Below are 14,885 nucleotides of genomic sequence, written 5' to 3' on the forward strand. Positions count from 1 at the left end.
ATGACTCGACCTTGACCTTTGACCTCTGGTATATTCGGATATTGATATGCACAATATGCTAATAAGGAAGTATTTGTACAGAAAAAAAGTGTTTTAATATTACAAACCATTTGCTTTTGACTCAAGGGATATGCATGCTAGGTTTGTATTTTTTATCGTAGAATGCAGTTCTTAGACTGTAAGAAAAACTTTAAAAGTAATGTATTGACTCTACTTTCTTGATTAATTATGTAAATTTGGTGGTAATGATGGTTCAATTATTTAAATTCTTTTCTCGTTGTGTTTCATAGAATGTTTTCAACGGGTTACATATTTATCTAGGATGAAATTAAAGGAGTTTTCATTGTTTACAAATTATTTTGCACAATTTTGCCAATTAGGGGTTATTTGCATAGATACAGATTATCTCTTTCGATGAAAAAAAAATCCAATTGTACCGAGGAACATATGAGTTCGGTTTCAAAAGGTACTACATGAAAAAAGTGATTTTTTTTTTATTATTATCACATTTAGCAAACTCAGACTGGAATATTTCCCCTTATTATACTGCTATATGATACAACACTAAAACCACTCTCTTATCCATTTATTTTTCATGAATTACTCATTTTTTTTTGTGTGTGAATGTAGTACCTTTTGAAACCGACAGTGGATGTACCTTTTGAAACCGAAAGTTCACATACCACAGATATATTCAGTTTGATGTCATGACATGTTTCGCGGATTTATTTATTTTTTCCAGCAATGGTGTTGATGGGGATGGGATACGAGGTCAAGGGGGGCCAGGTAATTGACAATGCCCTGCCCTATTTAGCAGCAAGAATAACAGACCAATGTGCAGGGCTAATTATGCCCCACTTCTCCCTGCTGACCAATATTTTGAATGAATGATTGGTATTGGTCATAAGCATTCAAACAATTTTAACATGCTTCGAATGTTCTGGTTCCATCTAGCATAGGGGTGGGGCGATCCATTATGCATAAACGGTTATGGAAGGGGGAGGGGTCACAATATCTCACCAGGCGATTTCTCTCTTCCCTTTTCTCCTTTTGTTTTTTGTTTTTTTTTTCTCTCACGGGCTTTATCGTGAATTCTTTTTTTCTTCTACACGAATGTATTAATTTTTTGGCTATTTTTCTCTCTGTGAACTTTCCTTTCAGGTGTCTCAGGAATACTGTATACATTCTTTTATTCTTCATTCTTTTTTTCGATGGAACTTCGAAGCCAAGGGGAAAAGATGGAAAAACAGCATCTGAATGTGCTGTATTTTCTCAATGTTGTAATTAAATTCATTACATGAATTTCATTCTGGTATGTTTTTTATCAGGTAAGATAAAATCTGATAATCTAAAAGCTGATAAAATCAAGACGGTCGATGAGTAATATGACCACCTATGCTAAACACAGAAATAAAATGTGTCATTTACAAGAATAAAATATGAATCTAGTGTTCAAAGCTTCATGCCACTACGTAGGCCTACTTTCCAGCCCTGGTACTTTACATTATGCACGTATAGAATACCACGTACAGCACACCCACAGGTATAGCACCGTTGGTAGGGATGTCAGAATTTCATGCCATTGTACTTACATAAATAACAAAGTAACTTGGCTTTCAGACTATTTGTCACACACTTATTAGCTGTGAAGCCATTTATATAACGTATAGTGCATACCTACAATTAAGCGTTTGTACTTAATTCTGGGGACAATTATATGGCTCAAACTCAACATCCTAGCAGTAACGCGCAGTACGTACCGGTAACTAACAGTAAACGCAGTACGTGGGACTACATGAAAGTCACGTAATTTCTCCAGTTTCTCCGCCGTTTCTCCTTCGCTCTTGTCTATTGCTAAAGTCAATTAACGACGTAGAGAGCTCTTGTATAGGTTGCGTCTCCGCGTAATCAATAAAAGGTATTATAACATGGGTTCAAGAATGTAGCCAATCAGAAGTGCTGAAATGAGTCACGTGTGCGCTCTCGATTTTCTTACTTACATACACGGCCGTGCGAAAAGTGTGCAACGAAACAGCACGGCGTGTTATCCTATGGCAGATGACTTCTGCGCGAGCGGCGCGAACCCAAAACCATTCATTGTTTTAGTTCTGGTGTAATCTCATTGATACGTACGTACTACTGTACGTGCGTGCGCGCGCAGCACCACTGCACACGGTGTATTCACAATGTAGTGCAACATGCACTCGGCTTCGCCTCGTGCATGTTGCACAATTGTGAATACCCTCGAGTGCGCTGCATCTCCACTAACGCACTCACACCTGTGCATTATTTGAATACTTTTTAGCATGACGCAGGGACAGACGAGAACGACCAACGCAATCGTCGTCTCAAACGTCCACGCCGCAAATCTAAAGCTCCCTATTAGCTACGCGAAGGGAGACACAGAATATAGTTCCAGTGCCCTGTAGATGTTGTCCCAAGTCTTCTTTGTTTTTAATGCCTATAAGATGTCTTAGAAAGGAGTGTCTTAGTGTCTTAGACACCCGCCACACCCAGACGCCATTTGGGATGATGTTTTTAAGTGGAAATGCAGTCCAAATATAAGTTAGTCTGATTAAAAAAAAAAAAAAAAAAAAAAGATCAAAATCTTATGACTTCAACGGTAAAAATTTGACTGAAATCGGATGATCGATATTTTGAAGTTTCGCTGTTTTGGGGGGGAAACAGTTCTTGAACAGTGAATATGAATATGCAAATGGCAAAGTGAGCGTGTCATTCCCTCACAACTTGTCATGTAGTTTGTACATAAAATGTTGAAATTTCTAGTTTTTCATTCAAACGCAATTATCCCAGTGTATTGCCCGAGGCTCAAATCTTCGTATATCTAACTGATCACTATTCTGAAGTTATTCAACCAGAATGTATAACATCATGTTTTAGACTTCAAGGACAGAAACATTGAATTTTCGTCATTTTTTTTTTTCACTATCAATGGTAAAGTGTTAGGGTATGACATGAGCTGCCACCAACAAGGTTAACCCTTATTTTACTATGTGAACCGTTCATATGTGTACCTTATATAATATTCTTTCATTATGTTATGTTGTTTGTTTATGATATGGAAACGAATGGTTTTGTTATGCTATTATCATTATTTATGTTATAACTATACGATAGCCAGAAGACGACGTGTGGCTGTTGTACTGGGTTATAATTATATAGCCACTTACGTCCTGCACTGCTGCCACATGCTGTATTATTGTCGACAACATGAAAATGTTTGGTTTTATATTACTATAGTCTAATGTTATGTAACATACAACATGAAGATATTAAATTGGTGTTTTTGTTGTATACCTTCATTATAACCAATAACACGGGAATGTTCAGTTTGGTATGATTATATTTTTATGAAATACACTAAACAATATGAAATTAATTATGTATATCATTATTGTATTCTGTTATATAACTACGGATTTATTGATGCCATAGTTATTATAGTTAGATTTATATTGTTACGAATGCAGCCATACGATTGAGCCATTTTTGTATCATTTCACAGCCCTGATGAAGGTCTTAAAGGACAAGTCCACCTTAATAGACATGTGGATTGAGTGAATGCAGCAACATTAGTAGAACACATCAATGAGAGTTTGATGAAAATTGGACAATCCCTTCAAAAGTTATGAATTTTTGAAGTTTCTGTGCAGTCACTGCTGGATGACAAGACTACTATACAGCTTGTGATGTCACATGTATACAACGATATAAACTGCACTGTACATGTAAAGAAAAATCAACATATTTTCACTTTTCTCCCTGAATAAAAGGTCACTTGACTTCCCTCTTTCAGAAGGCAATGTTAATTGTATTACCAGTGGCGTACCGTGGGTCAAGACATTGGGGGGGGGGCACCTCATGGCAGCACCATCAGAATTGCATAACGTGACAATTAAATGCGAGCGAGCGGAGCGAGCGAGCGGAGCGAGCGAGCTTGAAAATTTTGACATTTTACAGTCCCCAAACTGCCGTTTGTAGCTATATATATATATATATATATATATATATATACATATTTGCTTTGGTAATTAAGGGGGTTGCATCGGGCGCAACTGCTGGCAGTTGCTGGCAGTAACATCGCGAGAATGGCATAACGATTAATGCGAGCGAGCGAAGCGAGCGAGCTTGAAAATTTTGACATTTTACAGTCCCCAAACTGCCGTTTGTAGCTATATTTTTTCGCTTTGGAAATTCAGGGGGGGCGCACCGGGTGCAACTGCTGGCAATTACTGGCAGTAATATCAGGAAAATGGCATATAACGGTTAAATGCGAGCGAGCGAAGCGAGCGAGCTTGAAAATTTTGACATTTTATGTTCCCTAAACTGCCGTTTTTAGGTATATTTTTTCGCTTTGGAAATTAAGGGGAGGGGGCGCATCGGGCGCAACTGCTGGCAATTACTGACAGCAACATCAGGAGAATTGCATACCGATTAAATGCGAGCGAGCGAGCTTGAAAGTTTTGACATTTTACAGTCCCCAAACTGCCGTTTGTAGCTATATTTTTTCGCTTTGGAAATTAAAGAGAGGGGGCGCACCGGGCGCAACTGCTGGCAATTACTGACAGCAACATCAGGAGAATTGCATACCGATTAAATGCGAGCGAGCGAAGCGAGCGAGCTTGAAAATTTTGACATTTTACAGTCCCAAAACTGCCGTTTTTAGCTATATTTTTTCGTTTTGGAAATCAAGGAGAGGGCCTGGGCGCACCGGGCACAACTGCTGGCAATTACTGACAGCAACATCAGGAGAATTGCATACCGATTAAATGCGAGCGAGCGAAGCGAGCGAGCTTGAAAATTTTGACATTTTACAGTCCAAAAATTGCCGTTTGTACCTTGAGCTATATTTTTTTCGCTTTGGAAATTAAGGGGAGGGGGCGCACCGGGCGCAACTGCTGGCAATTACTTACAGCAACATCAGGAGAATTGCATAACGATTAAATGCGAGCGAGCGAGCTTGAAAATTTTGACATTTTACAGTCCCCCAAACTGCCGTTTGTAGCTATATTTTTTCGCTTTGGAAATTAAGGGGAGGGGACGCACCGGGCGCAACTGCTAGCAATTACTGACAGCAGCATCAGGAGAATTGCATAACGTGTAATGCGAGCGAGCGAAGCGAGCGAGCTTGAAAATTTTGACATTTTACAGTAAAAAAAACTGTCGTTTGTAGCTACATATATATTTTTTCGCTTTGGAGGCCTGAATCCGCCACTGGTAGTCAAGGGTGTCGGTTTATGTTCATGATTGGGGGAGGTATGACCAGCGAGGGGGCGTCGAAGTGACCAACCGGGAGAAGGATGTCCAAAATCTGCACTTTTTCTAGAGCATCCCCTAGTATTGTTTGTGTTTGTGAGTGTGTTTGTTTGATATAGATGGAAAAGTTAGGAAATAGCCAACTTGAAGGTCAAGTCTTATTACTGGCAATGCAAGGCATTTTAATGTAGACAAGTATGTAAAGCAACACTGCAAAATCAATGATCAAGCTTTGATAGCAAACGTGTACAACCTATCAAACATCACATTGCGCAACATTGCAGCGACTCTTTTTGCCATTCCGATGTTCTGAGTACACTGCGCACATCCTGCTTGTATTCAAAATGCCAACCAGGAATCACACTGAATCACAATCTTTTGTCGTCTCCGGGCTTTTTGAACAATGTTTCACTATAATATCTCTTTAATTATATGGTTAAAAGAAATCTTAGAAAAATATTTTTTTTCTTGATCATCCTTTCATGTCGATTTCAAAAGCAGTTTACTAACCCTTGAATTACCATTTTGGTAGGTTTTTTTTTTTCTTTTTTTCTTCCTTTTTTTCTTTTTTTTTTTTAACCAGCGGATTGGGGGGGGGGGCACGTGCCCCCCCCCCATGCCCCTCCCCCCCCCCCGTAGTTACGCCACCCTTAACATACGTCAGTGACAAGTCGAGGAAATGTAAGCTCTTTTCAAAAAGTGCATTTTTTTGTGAAATTCTCTTTATATTTTCCTTCGTTGTACGCATGTGACATCATACACCGTAGTAGTCTAATCATCCAGCAGTGACTGTTCAGATACTCTAAAAAATTCATAACTTTTTAGCAGATTGTCAGATTTTCCTTAAACGTTCACTGATGTGTTCTACTAATATTGCTGCATTCACTCAATCCACATGTATATGAAGGTGAACTTGTCCTTTAACAAGACCGAAAGCTCGGCAATAAACACATACGTTGATCACTAGCTACGTCCACGAATGCTCTTATCTTCTCACACTGTTTTTTATATATCATATATATATATATATATATATATATATATATGAAGAGTTTGTTTGCAAAAACCGATAAGTCCATATTTGCCAAATGGAGATATTTGCGATTAAAGGTCAAGAAAAATAAAGGGAATAATAAGAAAAAATTTTGCTTCTTTTGACCATAACTTCAAAAATATACCTTTATATGTAGTGACCAATGTATCATTTAAAAGGTATTATTTTGTACTTTATGACAGAGACCGTACTTAAAAATCGTCAAAAGTGGACTTATCGGTTTTTGCAAACAAACTCTTCATATATACATATATATATATATATATATATATATATATATATATATATATATATATATATTATGTATATTATACATAATATGTATAATGTGTGATTGTGTGTGTGTGTGTGTGTGTGTGTGTGTGTGTGTGTGTGTGTGTGTGTGTGTGTGTATGTTTGTTTGTTTGGGGGGGGGGGTACAGCAGCGTGGGGTGGATGTTTGGGGTAGCAGGGACCTCCCTGGGGGTCGTGTTGGTGATGGGGGTCAAGCAGCCATATACTCCCAGTCTCACCCCTCCTCCGTACCCCCTACGACGGGAAGAAATTCAGGGTGGATCCCCCTAACCTAGCATATTTTATTTCGTGATATGGATAGAATTTCTGTGATGATAAAAATGTGTGTGTCTGCTTTTTGGTAAAGTGTCATGGACTGCTTTGATTTAGGTCTTGAATCAGCTGCGTGTAAATTTTGTATTTATCCATTGTGTGAGAGTGGGTTACGCTACACATACGTGTGATCAAAAGTAGACCTAGACTGGGATACGATTTATAAGCTTTAAAGACGATATACACTCCAAAATTGTATCAATTTCGTAGGAAACAGAGAAGAAATACCTGCAGAACAGTGCAAAAATGATCAAAACTGGATAAGAAATAAGGAACTACTGACATTCTAAAATTTCAGTTATTCTGGAAAACACTTCTTGACCAGTCGTTATGATATTCAAATTAGCAAGTTGATGATGTCATGCTCTTACAATTTCTTATTCATTTTATACACAGAAACCCCAAATATATCATATTTTAGCTGAGATATAAAACTTAAAACCACTCAAAATAAAAAAGAACAAATGCAATCCTGCATCACAAAACCGACAAAAAGTCGCCAGACATGGATTTTTAGTGAAGAGCAGATTCAGACTTTATAACACAATTCTCCTAATATATCTAAAAATTGGAAAGAAAGTACACACTCTTGAAAAGTGAGAACTGAGAAAAGAGCATCTGCATTACACGGTCTACTCAAGCGCATAATTTACCTTTTGCAGATGAAACAAAAACCCAGATTTACTGCTTCAAAATAGGTCTAAAATGTGACTTAAAGGCCAAGTTCACCTTCATAGACATGTGGATTGAGTGGATGCAGCAATATTAATAGAACACATCAGCAAGAGTTTGAGGAAAATCAGACAATCCGTTTAAAAGTTATGAATTTTTGAAGTTTCTACTTAGTCACTGCTGGATGAGAAGACTACTACAGCTTGTGATATCACATGAGTACAACGATACAAAGAAAATATAAGGACAATTCAAGATATTTTCACTTTTCTCGCATAATAAAAGAACACTTGACTTCCCTCTTTCAGAAGGCAAGGGGAATAATATTACCCTAATACGTCAATGAGGAGTAGAGGAAATGTGCACTTTTTCCAAAAAGTAAAATTTTGTTAAATTCTCTTTGTATTTTCCTTGTATCGTTGTACGCATGTGACATCATACACTGTAGTAGTCTTCTCATCCAGTAGTGACTGTTCAGATACTTTAAAAAAAATCATAACTTTTGAACGGATTGTCCGATTTCCCCTAAAGTTTCACTGATGTGTTCCAATAACATTGCTGCATTCACTCAATCCACATGTATATGAAGGTGGACTTGTCCTTTAAGGATGAAAACAACCAATGTGAGAATTTGAATCCGTATAATCGATAATCGATGTTAAGTATTATTATCAAATATACAAAGCATGAACAATAGTTATAATAAGAATGTTTTCAGACTAAACCGTATGCAGTCATTAATAGAGATATCTCCTTATATAGGCTTTATTACAACAACAAAAAAGATTATAGAAATTATGGTAGCATGTTTTGTGGTACAACTGACCTAGACGTATGCATCAAAAGTGATATCTTGAACATACTATTAACGTGCCATGGTCGCCGAACGGCGACCTTAGTCCTGACGTGCCATGGTCGCCGATCGGCGACTAAGAAGAGCGAGAAAAACATTGGTCATTTAAGTTCTTGTGGTACCATAATACGTTACACCAAGAAACTGCCACTGATATGTACTGGTAGCTGATTAGCATAGCCATCGTTTCCACGAAAAATATGAGTATACTTACATAGGAAAAATTTGAGTAAATACATGTACGTATTTTTTCAGCTAGATGTATTATTGCGGAAAATCCGCAGGGGGCGCACCCTCTGCGAGCTGTGTATAGATGAAAATTCTCATTGATAAACCACGCGTGTGTATGCTACTGAATCTGCGTGTGTTGTCTATGCATTTCCACTCGCATTGTTCTGCTTGGGTGCTCTCCTGCGGGAGCGGCTTTCATTTTGTCCCTCAAAGAGGGTCAAGCTTTCGTTCGTCGGTCAAGCCTTTCATCCTTTTGTCTTGGTGAACTTTACTAATCGTCCCCACGCTAGCATATACAAAGGAAGAACACGCTTTTGTTCATTCTATGCACGTGTACAGTGGACGGAAAGTAGACCTGTTAAACAAAGGCCTGCCGATTTCAATAGAGTGCGCCCGCCCGCAGTCCGCATAGACAATTCAATTCAATTCAATGTTTTATTTCATTTTCCGACAAAAAAGATATGAACATCACTTTTTTGATAACAGAAATTAAGGTGCGTAAAGTATAACATGAAATAATGTATATACAATGATTGTACCACCTTATAATAATTATACGCTATCATATAACTCAAGTGATTAGAAGTAATTATACAGTATGCAAAATTCGAAAAATGGAGGGACCCACTAAGAAGACAAAGCTTGTAGGTTGTGGGCCCCTCGGAGGAAAAACATCAGTTGAGAAAAAAAGTAATAGTCTGGAAGCCCACTAGAAAGATAAATCAACAAAAGCAGACAGATATGCAAACAAATAAACATGAAATGAGACTGAGGTAGGAGTAACAATACAATGGAGAGTTGACTATATGAGACGAGACAAAATGAGGCAAAGCTAACATAATAGAAATAAAAGAAGGATTAGTAGGTGCTTCCTTCTCAAGTGGACAAAAGACACTATTCCAGGACCCGGGATTTACTTTAGTTTCAAATAAAAGATCTGGGACTAAAGGACTCAGATTTGGGAATGAATTACCGAGGCAGAAAAAGAAATTGAAAAGACAAGTTGAACTGCCAATATCTTTGGAATTATACAACTCTAGAAGACAAATTTGTTATCATTTGAAAGAAGAAATGTAGCTCTAAAACTTTCTCACAGAGTCAAGGGAGCGTTCTATTGAAGAAAAATCACGACTGACTTTTTCTTTACATACTACACACAAAATTATAGTAATTTTTTTTTGATGATATCGATTATTTTTGCAATATCTCAGGTTCAGATAGATATTACAGCAAACTGACTACATGACACGAAAGACCAATTATTTCTTGACATCTGTTGTGTAGAACTCAATTCAGAACAGTCAATAGTTTGAAAGATATAGCAGTCTTAAATTACATTGTCAATCCAGTTCGCAAACTTTCTGGCGTTGGGTAAAAACGTCTGGCCTGTTAGGGGTTTTGGGTCTGGCACATTAAGAGTTAAAATTAATTCTGCTCCAAAAGGTAAACAGGACCTTTAATTTTAACCAAGCCGTGCTAGGTGTGCAATGAATGGGGCAAAAACATGATGTAAACCAACCACCCCAGCAACGAAAATGAGGGGATTATCAAATTAAGCTGAAATTAAGCATGCTTTATAAACCCATTCTGCCCATGATTAATGTCAACTTTCAGAGCACTGGCATTATCCTTCATAAAGTTAATAGATTTCAGATGTATTAGAGTGTGTACAGGGTTTTTAAGAAATAAAAGACACATCTAATTACACTGGGGTTTTTTAAAAAGTGTTCAAGAAAAAACTGCTTAAATCACAATTTCCTGTATGTTTTATGATCCAAAACTTAAGCATAATGCAGAAGAAGACTTACGCTTTCAGGAATTGTGAAAAACTTGAGTTTGACTAGATTAACCCGTTTCACATATTTTCAGTCCTCACACAAAAATCAGTATGTGTGACTTTTTGTCACTCGTTCAGAAATGCTTCCTGTCATATTTTTGGCATGGGAAGGATTTCTAAAACTAATGAATCTTTTAATGGGATGATAGTATGATTGTTATGATAAGATAGCCGTTAGGATGGCAGCTCGATACAGGTGTCCACTACGACAGGTTTCCATGTAAAACTCTTCCCAAGCCTGGTATGTTCTTTACTGTTGTAAGTTCTTCTATGAAAGGAACAATGGAGATCAAATTTTTGAGGAATAAAGAAAGCATTGTCTAAAATGAGCAATGTTGGATGGAGCTAAATAAACAAAGGAACAATTTATGATTTGAAACATAGATATTAATTTTGTTGTGGTGTTCAATAAGAGTCATTATGGTGAAAAACATAGGGACCAGTTTGTAGTTCCAATATGATACCTCAATGAGTCAACAATCATGCCTGATAAAAATAGTCTAGCGCCATCTGTCGGCTAAGTACATTATAGAACTATGTAGTCGTCTCCGAGATGTTTGCTGTTATCGTGGTTATTACCTCCCCCCCCCCCCCATCTCTCTCTCTCTCTCTCTCTCTCTCCCTCTCTCTCTCTCTCTTTCTCTCTCTTTCTCTCTCTCTCCCTTAAACATTGGTTTATTGGGGAAATTTCTGAGGGGGTTGAGAGTCGTCTCTTGAAGATTCGGCGTGGAAGTAAGATAAATGTAAGGTAAATATCAGACTTCACAATTTTTTTTATTTCTTTTACTTCTGCCCCTCCTGTTTCCTTTCCATCTTTCTCTCCTTATTTCAACACCTATACTCTATCTACTTGGATTTCTTCTTTTATGTCTTGCTCCCACCCACCATGATAGAAACATCAGTGAAAGTTTCCTGAATAGCGCCACCTTCGCAGTGATTTGTTGTTAATGTTGTTTTCATTTTTATTTTCAGGTCGACATCCGAGTATATAGGAGCAATTCAAATCACGTCAAGGATATGTCTGTCATCCATTTCAATTTTGAAACATGTTTTTACAAAGGATGGCAATGATCGCGTTTACCAGTTGTTCTGTCTGTGCTTTTGTATTGGTGATTGATGTTTGATCGTGTCTGATGCCCCTGTTACTAATGATTTACATAATTTGTTTGTTTGTTTGTTTGTTTGTTTTTTGTCAATGCTGCCTTTGTGTGAGTAATTAAAATCTACAGTTGCATTGTTTTTAAGTAAAGACAAAATCAGTTAAAAAGAAACACCGAGCTTTACATATTTTTTTTTGATAGCATTCTTTTCAAAACAACATTTTTAAGTTACTTTACTGAGTCTACAGAATACTGAACAACGTGACCTAACTACTGTGAACACGGCAGCCACAGTGCATCAAGTCGAAGTCGCACAATAAAAAAAAAAAATCAAGGCGTCATATGTGAAAATATAATGAATTATTGAAAACAGGTAGATATACAAGTGACAAAGTAGAGGTGAACACAAATTTTACTCGTAAAGGATGAAACAGGGATTAAGGCGGCTTACTGCATGGTAGTAGACGCTCAAGCAAGAAGTTGGAGGCCACCTCCCTGGTTCTGGAGGATATCTTCCGAGAAGATAAAACAGCAGGTTCTTGTAAAGAACTCAAGGCAGAGAATATCAAACCTTGGTACAGGTTATCAAGGCTAACATATCAAACGTTTGTTGTTGTTTTTTTTTAACAAAACAACATGAAACATATATTTTCATAAGCATGTTGTACCTTACTTTAACGATTTGTTATCGTTTAAAAGGTAAAAACTGGAGACAAGAATTTTATGCAAGGAGCTGAGCTAACAGACTCGGACATATACGAGGCTGAGATAGGTTGAATAAACTTAACTCGAGTATAGTGGCATCTAAATAATAAACAACGAGAAGAAATAGTCAACACATATATAGGAAAGTGATGCAAAGAACTATATTCAACATCCCATAGAGAGAAAAAGAAAATATGATAGATGACACTTGCAGAATTAATAATGGATTCTTGACAGACGGAGAGAGAAAAGAAAGAAGTTCTGATGTATATTAGATTGGAAAACTGAACAGGTGGCTGGCTAAACTACAAGGAGGAATAATCGCATTTATTTTCGTTCGTGATGTATAAGGATATATATATATATATATATATATATATATATATATATATATATATATATATATATATATATATACATTATACACAGATATTTAGTCCTGATATTCTAGACAGCACTGAAACTAAAGGAGAAGACAATGTGGCCAAAAGGTGTTTGACCGTTAGCGACATGATGTTCCCAACCAACATTGGCAAAAACAAATTTTCCCACAAGACAAGAGGGCGATATTCCCGCCTAGCTCCCCGGACCGCCTTCCCACATAGTACAACCATGTGAAACTCATTTCATGGAATTGGCCTTGATCCACCCGAGATTTTCGTTCAATTTAGGCTAAATAGGAAAAGCAGATTTAATTGGCGGCACTCTCACCTCCAAAGAGGTCATTCGAAGTCAACTTGACACAAATGAGGTCAAGAGGTCAATCTGACGTCATGGTCTTTGCCCTTGATTCTACTTGTTGAGGGAGATGTCGTATTGTCTTCACAGATACCGGTCATGGGATTTCGCCATTTTCTTTCTCTTCAAAACAAAAACAGCAAAACTTTGTATTAAACGCTGGGAAAAGCAGTTGCTTTGTATCGTAGAAAAGTCTTCATGCATTTACTGCAATGAATTTCATCAGATCATACCTAGCCTTTGCAATGCCCATTATAAATGGAGCACAACCGGACTGTAAAACATGAATATATTTACGGCTCATCACTTAATGAAACTTTTGTTTGTTTTATGCAAATATCTTATAACACAGGAATCACCAGACAGACTGAAAAAAAAATACATTGCTTTTGCAATACTATATACATTTGGCTTTACAGTTTGCAATTTTCTTTGCAATTCTGTGAACATGAAGCTGTCATCTGTATGGAGATGTGTTTGATGCTCAGTTTTTGTATTTTTTTAATTAAAGGACAAGTTCACCTTTATAGACATGTGGATTGAGTGAATGCAGCAATATTAGTAGAAAACATCAGTGAGAGTTTGAGGAAAATTGGACGACCCGTTCAAAAGTTATGAAGTTTTGAAGTTTCTGTTCAGTCTCTGCTGGATGAGAAGACTACTACAGCTTGTGATGTCAAATGTGTACAACGATTTGAAGAAAACATAAAGAAAAATCAACATATTTTCACTTTTCTCGCATAATAAAAGAACGCTTGACTTGCCTCTTTCAGAAGGCAGGGGGAAGAATAATTACCCTTAACATACATCAGTGACAGGTTGAGGAAATGTGCATTTTTTCCAAAAATTAAATTTTATGAAATTCTCTTTATATTTTCCTTGTATCGTTGTACGCATGTGACATCATACACTGTAGTAGTCTTCTCATCCAGCAGTGACTGCACAGATAATTTAAACATACACAACTTTTGAACAGATTGTCCGATTTCCCCCAAAACTTTCACTAATGTGTTCTAATAATATTGCTGCATTCACTTAATCCACATGTATATGATGGTGAACTTGTCCTTTAAAGAATAATCACAGGAAGAACAACTTTCTCTTCCTCCCCACCTCCCTCTCTTCCCCCCCCCCCCCTCTCTCTCTCTCTCTCTCTTTCTTTATTTATTTATTTCGGTCCTACAAGGTATCAGAATTTCATTTTTAAAAATGATCTTGTCAAGACAGCGAAGCAGCATATCCGAATTTACTCCTCCAGAAGGCTTGAATAGTGTTTAAACAGCACAGTAAGATCCAAGCAGTATGTTCAGTAACTTTGTTAAATTGACTTTGTGTTACATTTATCAATGAAAAAAGATGCAGAAAGAAAATCAATCAATCAATCTTTCAATCAATTAATCAATCATTATTTGCCATACTATATATATCCCCGTCATGTGTATTTTTGTTAAACGGGGATGAAGGCATGAAGTTCTATTCATGTTTTTCTTTTAAAAATTCACTAATCTTTCGTAACAAACTTATCTACGATTTCAGTCAAGACATGGCACATGAGAAATCATAAGATATTTCATCTTTCCTTTCTTCACTGAATCCAGTTTTGGATCTAATGGATGAAAAGGGATGGCGCCATTAGTATCTGGGGGAATCTGAGAATCTATCATATCATGTTTTGTGCCATGAACTTTTGGATTGTGTATCTCGACCTGTATTGAATTTTGTATTTGTATCATTCCTACTGTAAAGTTGCATCATTTTCTGTAAATGCGGTTGGTATGTTCCTTTGCTTAATGTTATCGATTTCCTCTGTCC

This window comes from Diadema setosum, chromosome 20, assembly GCF_964275005.1.
Source record: "Diadema setosum chromosome 20, eeDiaSeto1, whole genome shotgun sequence".
Lineage (NCBI taxonomy): Eukaryota > Metazoa > Echinodermata > Echinoidea > Diadematoida > Diadematidae > Diadema > Diadema setosum.